The sequence below is a fragment of the Centroberyx gerrardi genome, chromosome 19, assembly GCF_048128805.1.
Source record: "Centroberyx gerrardi isolate f3 chromosome 19, fCenGer3.hap1.cur.20231027, whole genome shotgun sequence".
NCBI lineage: Eukaryota > Metazoa > Chordata > Actinopteri > Beryciformes > Berycidae > Centroberyx > Centroberyx gerrardi.
The window spans coordinates 25,851,127-25,865,307 of NC_136015.1; the positions used below are offsets into that span (position 1 = coordinate 25,851,127).

At 41.7% G+C, this 14,181-nt stretch overlaps 1 pseudogene; it reads right to left on the bottom strand.

Moving 5' to 3' along the window:
• Positions 1 to 3,653: 3,653 nt before the first annotated feature.
• Positions 3,654 to 6,992, bottom strand: LOC144542856 (Ig kappa-b4 chain C region pseudogene; annotated as a pseudogene).
• Between the last annotated feature and the right edge of the window lie 7,189 nt (positions 6,993 to 14,181).

The following is a 14,181-nucleotide window of genomic DNA, read 5'->3' on the forward strand; positions in this document are numbered from 1 at the left end:
TTTTGGTTTGTATACTGTTAAATTTGTCTTGTAGTGATATTTATTTCTCTAGCAGTGAACTTAAACAAGACAAAATAAATTCTTGAAGACAACTTGTTTATAGACATCAAGCCAAATATACATATTAAATAGATTGGATACATTGTTAATCAAGAGTTTGTTAAATTGATTGATCCATTTAGAAACAGCATCATCAGAGTAATCCAAGTCCCTGTTGGAGTCAGTCAGAGCATTTCCATAGAGAGCCACTTTGCATCAGCAGCACCATGCTCCAGTGCTCTGGGAGAGTTTATAGTCCTGAGAGTTGAACACTGGATGACTGACAGCTGTCCTTCATGACAACAGAAGCCACAGAAATCCTCCTCATCAAAACATGACTTTGATCTCCATCCTCATCTGGACTCTCCTCTGCTGCTGCTTCACAGGTAAAGTCCAGAGAATCAAACTCCTCTCCTCTATGAACATCCGTCCCTCTGAAATGAAGCGGAGAAAACCATGACGGTGGTTTATGTTTTTGTCTCTGTATCCTCAGAGTCCAGAGGCCAGGTCACAGTGACTCAGCCTGGAGCAGTGAGGTCTGCTCCGGGAGGCTCCGTCACCATCAGCTGTCGAACCAGTCCTGAGGTTCAGGTGTGGAGCAACTACCACCTTTTATCCTGGTACCAACAGAGAGATGGAGAAACTCCTAAACTTCTCATTTACTGGGCTAATACTCGAGCATCAGGGATTCCAGGTCGTTTTACAGGCAGTGGATCAGGGACTGACTTCACTCTGACCATCAGTGGAGTCCAGGCTGAAGATGCAGCAGTTTACTACTGTCAGAGTCAACACTATCTCAACAGTCGGTATCTGTTCACACAGTGATAAAGCGTCGTACAAAAACCTCCCTCAGTCAGACTGAACTGACTGCTGCAGCTGGAAGCTACTGCAGGAACTGATACAGTTCACTGAGGACACACACACACACACATACACACACACACACACACAGACACAGACACAGAACTTGTCTGTTGAGAATTTATAATAATAATAATAATAATGATAATAACTTCAAAAACAGACTGCTTTACAAAGACTAGATTAACAATCAGAACAACAGAAAGTAAGAATTGAATTAAAACAACATGAAATATGCAAATGCAAAAACAAAAGAACACAAAAGCAATGAATCAGCTTTTAAAAGCAAGTCTCAAAAAGTGAGTTTTAAGAAGGGATTTGAAGGAGGCCGCTTTGCCCTCCTGATATCCTCAGGCAGGCAGTTCCAATGGGAAGGGGCCCTAATAGCAAAAGCACGACCACCTAGTGTCTTCAGCCTCGACCTAGGAACTGCCAGAAGGGCCTTGCCGGAGGATCTCAGGCTGCCCTCTGGTTCATACGGGGTTAAAAGTTCTGTGATGTCAGAGGGAGCTAGACCGAGCCGTGCTTTGAAAGTAATCAATAAAATCTTAAAATCAATTCTAAAACTAATGAGTAGCCAATGAAGAGAGGCTAAGATTGGGGTGATATGTTCTGTTCTTCTTGTACAAGTTAAAAGCCTGGCTGATGCATTTTGGACTAATTGTAAATGTAAAGGTTTTTCTTATTGAGGGTGGAGTATAAAGAAATGCAGTAATCTAGGCAGGAAAAAATAAAAACGTGGATAACTGGGAGCTTCATTTAGAGCACAGTCGTCTTTTGGTTTAAGCCAGGTCCGCATCAGGAGGTCTACATTTTGTGAAGTGATTAAAGCATTGCAGATAAAAGATTTGTTGATCAAGGATCTCACATTCTGTAACATTAACTTGATAGCAACAGTTTTTGAAGCAACTGCAGTTGTGTTTTGGAGGGGGATACTGATCAGATTAGCTGGATTTACAGACCTGAAACCTGGCCTCAACATAGTGCTGGTTTGTCTAGCCCTACTAATGAACACTAGGATATGAATGGGATGGGGTAGGGGTTCAGGGTCAACATCATTAGGGGGTGGATAACTACTGTCTCCTATCCTGCCATTTTGATGTGGTTCATAGTGTCTCTACCAGTTTTCCTTCTGAAGTTAAAACAGCCCACCTCCCACCTCAACAACCTGAAAGTTCCCCCAAATGAAGAGGACAGTTCCAGTGAAGAAGTCCAATCAGACCCATTAAAAGCACAACAACATCTAGCAAAGTAAGCTGTCCTGACAAAGGCAGGAGATCCTATCCATGTTGTCATCATTGTCTCTAAAGCACAGTGAGCATGTCAGAAACCTGGGTGTTATTATGGACGCCAATCTTAACTTCCAGCATCACATCACCAATATTACGAGGACAGCCTTTTACCATTTAAAAAACATTTCCAAACTTAGGAGCTTCCTGTCCCAGTCTGACTCTGAAAAACTGGTCCATGCATTTATTTCCAGCAGATTAGATTACTGTAATGCCCTTTTTGCAGGACTTCCCAAAAAGACAGTAGGTAGGCTCCAGCTCATCCAGAATGCTGCAGCCAGAGTGCTAACTGGGACTAGGAAAATAGAGCACATTACTCCTGTACTGAGAACACTTCACTGGCTCCCGGTACAGTATACAATTGATTTCAAAGTATTACTGCTTGTTTACAAGGCCCTAAATGGTTTAACTCCTAAATACATTTCCGACCTGCTCACTGGCATGCGCACGCAGCGACCGGCAGTGAGAGTTTGGCGTCCTCGTGTTGGTGTTTTATACTTGTTTTGAAGGTTTTATGTGTCCTTCCCAACCACTCAGCTGTTCCATCTCCATCCTCTCAAACCAAGACTGGGAAGCCTGGGAAGACTGGTTCAGTACAAACACAAACACACACTAGACTTGTTGTGATTCATTCAGCCTCAGAAAACTGAACAACATTCTGTTAGTGATCATTTTTCCTTTTAATTTTTAAGGAAGTCTTCTAGCTTTTACTTGGAAAGGGGGACACGCAAAGGGTGTCTGTTGTCATCCTTTTTATTTGCCTCAGTGCTTGAGCGCTTTGCAGAGACAGAAGGATGATATGTAAATATTTCATGTTATATCCCTCTATGCTGACGACATCCTGCTTTTTATTTCTACTCCTGAAAATGCTCTTACTACTTTTGTAGATTTATTACAAAGATTCAGCATATTTTCTGGATACACTATAAACTTGACACAGGCAGAGGATTTACCAATAGGACACTTTAGTAATGAGGGATCATTGGGTTAAAACATTGGACTATCTATCTACGTGTAACCATAGAGAGAAATGTCCAAACAATACATGAGAGCAATTTTACTCCAGTCATGCAAAGAGTGATAAGAAATGGAAATTAAAATTGCCTCTTTTCATCTGAACATCCACACCTAGCTCCTGCCTATCTTTAGGATATCACAGGTAAACATAATCACTTTCATGTTTCTGTCACAGAGTTAATGAATAATATAATATTAATATCCATGGAAACACAGCTGAGTTGGTAAACAGATCTTTATTGTCTTAACATATCAAGAATCATATCTGCAAGCAGGAAAACATTACTTTTTTACTTTTTAAAGATGTAATGAGTCTGGTGAGAGAGAGAGAAAGAGAGGGAGAGAGAGAGAGAGAAAGAGAGAGAGAGAGAGAGAGACTACAGTGCTGAGTGCAGAGTGAGAGCAGTAGCAGAGTAAAACCAGCAGCAGAAGTCCCAGTGAGTCAGCTCAGGACTGGGAACACCGGTCTCTCCTCAGTGTCTCCGAGAGCGGAGACTGGGAGCCCTGGGTGGCCTCACAGGTCACAGAGCCCACCTTCCTCCACAGGTCCGCAGGGAGCCTCAGGGTGCTGCTCCAGCTGTAGCGGCCGTCCTTCTCCAGCACCCCGGGGCTCCTGCTCTCCTCCCAGCTGCTGCTGCTGCTGCTGCTGCCGTCCACCTTCCAGGCCAGCCTCCAGTCTGAGGGGAAGCCCTTGTTGGCCAGGCACATGAGCGTGGCCTTCCCCTGCTGCAGCTCCACGCTGGAGGGGGGCAGCACCGTCAGGGTGGGACGGACATCACCTAGGAGACACCGATCAGCTTAGAGGACAGGAAGGCTGCGGCTGTCAATCAATCACCGGGCGGTTTGACACCTTTACTGTGTGAGAGTCCATTTTCCCCTTTAAGGACTTTCTGTCAGATGCTTTTTATGCTCCACCAGTCACTCACTCACACATTGTTTCACTTCCCTTTAAGAAGCCTCTCATGCATATCAGCACAGAAAGAGTCCTCATATGACCACGAATATATCAAACTACATAATAAAAGGAGTACAGATTTGGATACATTTTAAAATTTCTTTTCTAAATCAGCAAACATTTCTAACTGTATTTTAAATTAAACTAGAAACTGGAAAAATTGCAAACAAATTGGATTACAAATACATTTTTAAATAGGATTTTTTTCTTGAGGTTTGTTGAAACATAACTCTGTGTTTCTGTAAAGTATAAACCAAAAAAAAACATGACCATAAAATTTGAAATTGTTGAAATAGCTTTTGAAACCGTACGCCTACTTGAAGCGACAAAATAATACATTTGCCTACATTTTAAAATAATCGCAAGTTGTCAACAATTTAAGTGAATATTGAAGATTAAAAAGCAATTTTGGAAAGTAGTAATGTTTTTCATTCATCTTTTCTAAAGGTCAAGTTGTTGACTTTTCACAGTATGTCTACAATGTGTAAAAACAAAAGTGTAGTCAAGCAGCTGTAAGTTAGACTCCATGGTTAAGGAGAGAAACAGAGAAAAGAAAGCTAACTGTAAGTGATGTAAGTCAACACACTGGATATTTATATCTACTTCTAAAATTCAGACACAGGAATAAAAGCCTTAATAAATAATATGATGTTTAAAATTTGTGCAGAAACTTACTTCCAACATCCAGTCTGGTTCCTCCACCAAAAGTCTCCCACAGTGATACAAATTCATTGAGCCGCCGTACAAAAACCTCTCACTCTAGAGAGACACGGCTCTCTCACTTTGTCAGACAAAACTAAAACTACAAGCCCTCAAGAAGCAACTTTATAATAATCGTTAGGAATACATACTTTCTCCTCTGGCCCAAGACTCATAATTATTAGATTGGCCATTTGGATTCATTTAATTAAATTGTTTGTTCATTGGTGAAAGGAATTTATCATTTACAAAATACATATCAACATAGAAAATTGAATACGTAGCTTTCTAAATTACACTGAATATGTAACAAATTAAAATGTAACTCATGGATTACGAAAAACATGAGATAGGTTACTTACTTCCAACATCCAGTCTGGTTCCTCCACCAAAAGTCCACCACAGTGATACAAACTCATTGAGCCGCCGTACAAAAACCTCTCACTCTAGAGAGACACGGCTCTCTCACTTTGACAACAACAAACTCACCAAAATCAGGCTGAATTTGTAAAACCTAGCTAGCTCATGTAATAACTAGCTAAATTATCACAAATAACACAACATTCCTACATTAATCACTTTTGGTTTGTATACTGTTAAACTTGTCTTGTAGTGATATTTATTTCTCTAGCAGTGAACTTAAACAAGACAAAATAAATTCTTGAAGACAACTTGTTTATAGACATCAAGCCAAATCTAAATATTAATTAGATGAGATACATTGATAATCAAGAGTTTGTTAAATTGATTGATCCATTTAGAAACAGCATCATCAGAGTAATCCAAGTCCCTGTTGGAGTCAGTCAGAGCATTTCCATAGAGAGCCACTTTGCATCAGCAGCACCATGCTCCAGTGCTCTGGGAGAGTTTATAGTCCTGAGAGTTGAACACTGGATGACTGACAGCTGTCCTTCATGACAACAGAAGCCACAGAAATCCTCCTCATCAAAACATGACTTTGATCTCCATCCTCATCTGGACTCTCCTCTGCTGCTGCTTCACAGGTAAAGTCCAGAGAATCAAACTCCTCTCCTCTATGAACATCCGTCCCTCTGAAATGAAGCGGAGAAAACGATGACGGTGGTTTATGTTTTTGTCTCTGTATCCTCAGAGTCCAGAGGCCAGGTCACAGTGACTCAGCCTGGAGCAGTGAGGTCTGCTCCGGGAGGCTCCGTCACCATCAGCTGTCGAACCAGTCCCAAGGTTCACGTTTGGAGCAGCAACCAACTTTTAGCCTGGTTCCAACAGAGAGATCGAGAAACTCCTAAACTCCTCATTTACTTTGCTAATCAGAGAGCATCAGGGATTCCAGGTCGTTTTACAGGCAGTGGATCAGGGACTGACTTCACTCTGACCATCAGTGGAGTCCAGGCTGAAGATGCAGCAGTTTACTACTGTCTGAGTGAACACTTTATCAACAGTCAGCATCTGTTCACACAGTGATAAAGCGTCGTACAAAAACCTCCCTCAGTCAGACTGAACTGACTGCTGCAGCTGGAAGCTACTGCAGGAACTGATACAGTTCACTGAGGACACACACACACACACACACACACTCACACAAAATTGATAATTCATGATGTTGTTCATAGTGTCTCTACCAGTTTTCCTTCTGAAGTTAAAACAGCCCACCTCCCACCTCAACAACCTGAAAGTTCCCCCAAATGAAGAGGACAGTTCCAGTGAAGAAGCCCAATCAGACCCATTAAAAGCACAACAACATCTAGCAAAGTAAGCTGTCCTGATGCCGACCCCCAAACCACTGCTGAATGATCCAAACAGCTTATCCACGCTGGTCCTGGAATATCTGGACTGTCAGGATCCAAACAGATCAGGAGGATCATTCAGTCAACTGGATCAGGAAGCCTTATTTAGATAGAGGAAAGTCAAGAGAGTCTTTTTCTTGAAGGAAGGGAATAGTTGGGTGAACACATGTATCTGTTGTACACATACAGTCGATCACAATATTCTTCTAAATCGCCTTGTGAACTACATTGGTATCCGAGGCCCTGCACTTTCATGATTTAAGTTTTATCTTTTCGATAGAATGCAGAATGTATCTGACCACAGCATCATCTCTGAATGCTCCAATGTGAACTGTGGTGTACCACTAGGTTCAGTTCTAGACCCATTGCTATTCTCTATTCACATGCTATGATATAAATGTTCACTGCTATGCTGACAAAACTCAAATCTATAATGACTGCAATCAATCCTTTGGCGAACCGGGAGCCAATGACGCCAGACCAGGGGAAATGTGGTCTCTCTTTTTGGTACCAGTGAGAAGCCTTGCGGCAGTGTTCTGGACCTGCTGTAGGCGGGACAGGGAAGACTGACTGATACCAGTATACAAGGAGTTACAGTAGTTGAAGCGACAGGAAATGAATGCATGTAAAACTATTTCTAGGTCGTGAAAAGAAAGGAAGGACTTGACTTTGGAAATGGTTCTGACATTAAACTTCTTGATACTAAATGCCAACAAAAGATAGGTTAGTTGTAACAAAAAGATCTCGAGTCACTTTAAATTTGCGGGAGTCCCAAAGCTGAAAACCTTGGCATTACATTTGATCCAATTCTCTCATTTGACTCACACATCAGAGATATCACAGGGATAGCCTTGATAGCCAATGAAATTCTTGTACATGCATTTGTTTCCTTGAGACCTGATTACTGTCATGTCTTTCTGGTCTGCCAAACTCCAGTGTTAAAACCCTTCTAGTTGTACAAAATGCTGCAACTACAATATTAACTAAAACTAGAGAATTCAATCACATTACACCCATTGCGACCTCTGTTTACTGGCTCCCGATTCAAGCCGGATCTGATTTCAAAGTATTTCCACTAATGTACAAATTGTTATATGGGCTTGTGCCGTCATATTTATCTGACATAATCCCTTACATACCTCCTCGTGTCCTCTGATCGCAGGACGCTGGTTACCGTCCCGATAATCAAGGAGAAATCAGCAGGCAGCAGACACATTTCCTACAGAGGTCCCTGTCTTTGGAGTCAACTTACTCTTGCCATTAGGGAAGCTAATTCTTTGGAAATCTTCTATCCAAACAAAAAACCTATCTATTTTCACTGTCATAAGACCAACCCTCGCCCTGTTTATTTTGGGACCGATACAGTCTCTTCTTAATTTATAATTACTTTAATTTAGACAGCATTAATATGGGAACAGGCTGTTGGGAATCCAGTTTAGGGCTACGTCTTGGTCTGTCTGCATCATTACACTCACTGTCTGCATGCTGTCTGCATGAAGGTGTACGCATTTGAACATTTCTGCTCAGAGTGTGTGGATCGTGCTTAGTTCACTTTATTAAGACCTTCTATTAATCTCATGTACATGAGGATCATTTAAATAGTCAATGCTCCCAGCACTGAGGGGGAAACACCATGATATGCTCAGGACAGCTACACTTCACTGACTCTGTTTGTGTGTGTGTGTGTGTGTGTGTGTGTGTTTGCATATCAGCCCTGCCTCTCTGCTCTCCACCCGTTAAGAGGCCAGTGTTGATCAGTGGCTGTCCAGGCCTTTCAGAGCCACTGACACGCCGGCAGCACAATGATGATGTCACAGATTCTACTGCTGGGCACCCTGGGGCTCCTTGTTCAGGGTGAGACTCTCTTCTGAAAACTTTGCTTCAGGATGCAACCAGGTTTACCAGAATGATGTTCTGCTATGATGGAGAAACACTGAAACAACCAGCATTTACCTTCTTCCATCTATTCTCCATGTTAAAGAAATTCTACTCTTCTGTTTTGATATTGATCATCTTTCTCCAAGCTGTATTTGTCTCAATAACCCTTCTCCTCTTTTTCATACTTTCCAGATTCGTTGGGACAAATGATTGTTACTCAGTCTCCTGAATCTCAGTCTGTTGAACCAGGACAGACTGTCTCTATCAGATGTAAAACCAGTTCAGCTGTTACCTACCTCAGCTGGTACCTTCAGAAACCTGGAGAAACTCCTAAACTCCTGATTCATACTGCTACAACCCGTCAGTCTGGGGTTTCAGATCGTTTTAGTGGGAGTGGATCTGGGACTGACTTCACTCTGACCATCAGTGGAGTCCAGACTGAAGATACAGGAGTTTACTACTGTCAGGAGTGTAGCAGCTTGTTCACACAGTGATACAACGTCGTACAAAAACCTCCCTCAGCTGGAGAGGAACTGATCTGACTCAACAGCTGCAGACAAACTAAAACACTGGAGAAATCTCATAAAACAAGATAACTTAATACAGGTTATAACACATTAATACTGAAACAGTAATTATGTTGATAATTATTTGTTAACAAGGACTTTCATATTTTACTGTTATGTTATATTTCACACATACCAACTATCTTTCAGTCAAATTTATGCAACAAAATCAAACTCAGTGTCGAACTACATCAAAAAATGTAATCTTTTAACATGAGATAATTTAATGCATAATGTCATAAGAAAAATATTGATTTCTAGACATATATTTCACACATATATCTCGTAGTATCTCGTAGTCCAAAAAAACCAACCAACTCACTCATTACAATTTCTCAAAAAAGTAAAAGACAATTTAATGCATTGTGTAATTCACTAATATTCTTTAAATATGTTATATTTTAGTTCAAACATACTGAGTGTCCTTTAATGAAACAATAATCTCACGCTCACAGTTGAAAAGTTTTGATGTTATTTCCAGTGAGTCTGAATGTAATTCATTTGATAATATTTATGAAGTAGCAATGTATTTTCTTGGCTGTGTTTCTATGTGTGTCAATCCAACTCTATTCATGTTTGATCTCTCCATGCTGACCTCCAACCTGTTGAAAGTCAACTTCCCCATTCAGCTGTTCCTTCTCCACCCTCTCAAACCAAGACTGGGAAGACTGGGAAGACTGGTTCAGTCCAAACACAAACACACACTAGACTTGTTGTTCTCCAGCCTCAAGTCAGAAATGTGAACAACATTCTGTCAATGATGATGTTTCCTTTGAATTTTTAGAGAAGACTTCATGAAATGGATATAATTACTACATCATGTCCCCCAGGCCTCAGTATTTACAAATGGGTTACAATCTTCTAGCTTTTACTTGGACAGGGGGAAACATCAAGGGTTTCCTTTGTCACCACATGTTTTTGCCTCAGTGCTTGAACCCTTTGCAGAGACAGAACACTGACATGTAAATATTTCAGGGGTCAAAACTGGAGATCACACTCATGTTATATCACTCTATGCTGATGATATCCTGCAATTTCTCATACTACTTTTGTAGATTTATTACAAAGATTCAGCATATCATCTGGATCAGGATAAAATTTACAACATCCTAAACCTTACCAATAGGACACTTTGGTAATGAAGGATTATTAGATTAAAACATTGTATTGCCTATGTAGGTGTAACCATACAGAGAAATTTGCAAAAAATAAATGAGAGCAATGATGAAAATAGTCTCCTTTCATCCTTACATCCACACCTAGCTCCTGCCTATCTTTAGGATACCACAGGTAAACACAGTCACTGTCATGTTGCACTCACAGAGTTAATGACTGTGTGACAATACATTACATAATCCCATAATTTCTTCTTAAATCATCACCAGTATTTATAAAATCCTAGTCACTTTACCCTGAGACAAGCTAAGGCTCTGTGAATTTAATTGAACCACTGTTAACATTAAGATAGCATCATAAGACATCTGTTATTTTTATAATAATATCCATGGAAACACAACTGATTAGGTGAAAAGATCTTTATTGTCTCAATGTATCAAGAATATCAGCATTACTGTGAGCATGAAAACTTTTTAAAGATTTAACGATTCTGGTGAGACAGACAGAGAGAGAGAGAGAGAGAGAGAGAGAGAGAGAGAGAGAGAGAGAGAGAGAGAGACTACAGTGCTGAGTGCAGACTGAGAGCAGTAGCAGAGTAAAACCAGTAGCAGAAGTCCCAGTGAGTCAGGTCAGGACTGGTCAAAACATTGTCTTGACTCAGCCAGCAGCAAAATCAGTCCAGCTTGGTCAAACTGTCTCTGTGGACTGTAAGGCCAGTCCAAAAGTTAGCCAGTACTCTGGCTCACAATATTACCTTGCTTGGTACCATCAGAAAACTGGAGAAGCTCCTAAACTTCTGATCTACCTAACGTCAGACAGATTTTCGGGAATCTCCTCCAGATTCACTGGAAGTGGAGGAGGGAATGGAGTTGACTTCACTCTGACCATCAGTGGAGTCCAGGCTGAAGACACAGGAGTTTACTACTGTCAGAGTTACCACTATATCAACAGTCAAGCTCTGTTCACACAGTGATAAAGCGTCATACAAAAACCTCCCTCAGTCAGGCTGAACTGACTGCTGCAGCTGGAAGCTACTGCAGGAACTGATACAGTTCACTGAGGACACACACACACTCAAACAAAATGTATAATTCATGATGTTGTTCATAGTGTCTCTACCAGTTTTCCTTCTGAAGTTAAAACAGCCCACCTCCCACCTCAACAACCTGAAAGTTCCCCCAAATGAAGAGGACAGTTCCAGTGAAGAAGCCCAATCAGACCCATTAAAAGCACAACAACATCTAGCAAAGTAAGCTGTCCTGATGCCGACCCCCAAACCACTGCTGAATGATCCAAACAGCTTATCCACGCTGGTCCTGGAATATCTGGACTGTCAGGATCCAAACAGATCAGGAGGATCATTCAGTCAACTGGATCAGGAAACCTTATTTAGATAGAGGAAAGTCAAGAGAGTCTTTACATTGTCATCTCAGATAAAGGCAGAATGGTAGACTGTTTCAATAAGCATTTTGTTAGGGCTGGTCATGCCTTTGTAGCTGCCATGCTCACTCCTACTGTCAGCCCTGCTGACTCAGTTTCGAGCACTGGTCCTCTTCCCCAGACACCCTCCACTTCTCCTTCCAGCCAGTGCAGGAGAATGAGGTGCTTGGGGAGCTGCTCAAACTGGATCCTTATAAATCAGCTGGGCTGGATGCTCTAGACCCTTTCTTCTTGAAGTTATCGGCTCATATTATCTCAGCTCCCATCACCTGTCTGTTCAACCTCTCCCTGCAGACCTATGAATTCCCCCAGGACTGGAAATCTGCTGCTGTCATCCCACTCTTCAAGGGAGGCGACAAGTTAGACCTCAGTTGTTACAGGCCCATATTCATCTTGCCTTGCCTCTCCAGAGTCTTTGAGAAATTGGTCAACAAACAGCTCACCCACCACCTGGAGTCCCACAGTATTCTTACCATCATGCAGTCTGGCTTTAGAACCGGCTATGGGTGTGCCTCTGCAACACTTAAAGTGTTAAACGACATCATATGTGCCATCGACAGCAAAGAGTACTGTGTGGCTGTATTTATTGACCTGGCAAAGGCTTTTGATTCTGTGGACCACTGTATCCTGCTTGACAGGCTCAAGGACATAGGATTCACAGAGGAATGTCTGGCATGGTTCAACAGCTACTTCTCTGGTCGTGTACAGTCTGTGAGAGCTGAGGGTTTCCTGTCTGACCCACTGTCCCTGTCCATGGGTGTCCCTCAGGGGTCCATTCTAGGTCCAACCCTATTCAATATCTACATAAATAATGTTGCTCATGCTGCTGGCAGCTCTCACATCCACCTGTATGCTGACGACACCATTTTGTACACATCCAGCCCCTCCCTGAACACTGCCCTGACTTCCCTGCAGCACAGCTTCAACAGTATCCAATTTGCCTTCTCCAACCTTCACCTTCTCCTAAATACTAAAAAAAACAAAATGCATGGTCTTCAACCGGAACCTACCGCAAGTCGCCTGCCCCCTCAAAATCTCCTCCCTGGATGGGTCAGAACTTGAATTCGTCAACTCCTATAAATACCTGGGTATCTGGCTCGACAGTTCACTCTCCTTTCAAAGTCACATCAACACGCTGCTCTCCAAAGTCAGAGCAAGAATTGGTTTCCTGTACCGTAATAAAGCATCTTTCACCCATTCTGCAAAGCACACCCTGGTTAAGATGACCATTCTCCCAATCCTGGATTATGGTGACTTAATCTACAGGATTGCCCCCAAAAACCTTCTCAATAAACTGGACGTCATCTACCACACTGCCATCCGCTTTGTCACCGGTGCCCCTTTCAACACTCATCACTGTAACCTGTATTCTCTAGTCAACTGGTCATCACTCCATACCAGGCGGCAAATCCACTGGTATCAGTTCATTTATAAAACTATCACTGGCAAAACCCCCCCATACCTCCGCTCACTACTCAATATCTCCATCAGTAACCGCAATTTACGTTCTGGCAAATTCATTATTATGGTCATTCCTAAAGTCCGCACCTCCTTTGGCCATCACTCATTCCAGTTTGCCGCTCCTAGTGACTGGAATGAGTTGCAGAAGATGCTAAAACTCCACACCTTCATTCCGTTACCCTCCTTTAATAACTCATTACAAGCGATAGTTTCTGATCACTGCACCTGCTTTTGACTTTTGGTCCATAGTACATAGATTTTTGTTGTTGTATATACTGTATATATTGTGATGTCTTAAATTTGACTAATGTTGTTGTGTTCTTGCTGTATTTATGTGTTAATGTCTTGCACCGACTTGCCTTCTGTTTCTGCCTCTTGGCCAGGTCGTCATTGTAAATGAGAATTGGTTCTCAATTGACTTATTTGGTTAAATAAAGGTGAAGTCTTTTTCTTGAAGGAAGGGAATAGTTGGGTGAACACATGTATCTGTTGTACAGACACTGAGTCAGGCCAGAAGAGGGGAATGTGGTGTCAGACTGTAGAAGGAAACCTTGGCATCAGAAAATAAAGACAAGCCACTGGAAATACAGACAAGCACCAAGAACAAGGAAACTCCTGAGGAAATGAGGGAAACGTAATATACTGAAAGCAGGTTGGGATATTTTACTGACATGGACTGATAATAAATAATATTAAACTTCATTGAATATCACTTTTTAAGACAATTATATAGACAAACAACGACTCAAAACCATTTAGATGAACAATAAAAAGCCCAGGATTTAATAAAAATATAATTGTCATTGGATGCATTGTTAATCAAGAGTTTGTTAAATTGATTGATCCATTTAGAAACAGCATCATCAGAGTAATCCAAGTCCCTGTTGGAGTCAGTCAGAGCATTTCCATAGAGAGCCACTTTGCATCAGCAGCACCATGCTCCAGTGCTCTGGGAGAGTTTATAGTCCTGAGAGTTGAACACTGGATGACTGACAGCTGTCCTTCATGACAACAGAAGCCACAGAAATCCTCCTCATCAAAACATGACTTTGATCTCCATCCTCATCTGGACTCTCCTCTGCTGCTGCTTCACA